The following is a 1,209-nucleotide window of genomic DNA, read 5'->3' as shown; positions in this document are numbered from 1 at the left end:
CATGCGCTCGTACGCCCACGATATCTTGCAAAACATAGATCAGAGAGCAGTTCCCTGCCTACTTCGACATATGTGACATGACACGCCTGTCACAGAAAAGCTTGTAATATTAAGTGACTTCGAAACCAGATCCCGAGGGACGAGGAACAGTGGGGAGGGGTTACAAGGGAGCTTGGAATGTGGATGAGGGAATGACAATGTATTCTTGTTTCTAATCAAATGCTCAGTGCTAACACAATTTTTCGGTAGGTTGATAAGCGTAGAACTTCAAGGGCGCATCCGAGTTCAAAACAATGGCGTTTATTGATTAGATTATCACCAACACCTGTGACAGCAGTGACATCCTCATCACCGGGGCAATGCGTGGACTGGATTCGTGGACGGACAGCAAACACATAAAAGCCAAATTCAACATGTATATGTAACGGAAGAGTGAGTGAGTAAGCGATTTATCAGTAAATCAAACATTTCACTAATGACGGAATATAAATACCCATGAAAATATGATGAGCATATGATACGGTACTTACCAACAAATAAAATTGAAAGCAAAATACAGAATTTCATCTTATGTTTTCTGTAACGACTACTGCATTCTTCGCCTCGACTACTCTAAGAAAGAACCGTTTGTAACAGGTGTTTATCACATTATACGTTTGCCTTGCCTTAACGTCTGTTGTTGTGTTTAACAATTATATATCCATTATATCGGTGCGAATGGTTTTTATACGGTGCTATTGTGCGGTGGTTGCCGTAAGCTTTAAGCTTATATAAAAATACCATGTATATATATATATGTGTGTGTGTGTGTGTGTGTGTGTGTGTGTGTGTGTGTGTGTGTGTGTGTGTGTGTGTGTGTGTGTGTGCGTGTATGTATGTGTATGTGTGTGAGTGTGAGTGTGTGTGTGTGTACGCGTGTGTGTGTGTGTTTGTGTGTGTGCATGTATGTGTGTGTGTGTGTGTGTACGTATATGTACGGGTGCGCGTGTGTTTATGTATACATATAAATGCACATACTTATAATTTTCACTTAATGGTTGATAATTCAGCTGGTATCTGGTAGGGTACGGTTTCGGTATCCATTGCTATCTGCTCGTAATTTGTTTTCCATCTAATAAACGTAAAGTACCTCAAATTTCTGTTGTTATTACAGCTATACAGTCTTTAAAATTTACTTTCTTATCTGTAATATATATACACACATATATA

The sequence above is a fragment of the Octopus bimaculoides genome, chromosome 18, assembly GCF_001194135.2.
Source record: "Octopus bimaculoides isolate UCB-OBI-ISO-001 chromosome 18, ASM119413v2, whole genome shotgun sequence".
Lineage (NCBI taxonomy): Eukaryota > Metazoa > Mollusca > Cephalopoda > Octopoda > Octopodidae > Octopus > Octopus bimaculoides.
Note: the sequence above shows the minus strand (reverse complement) of the source record.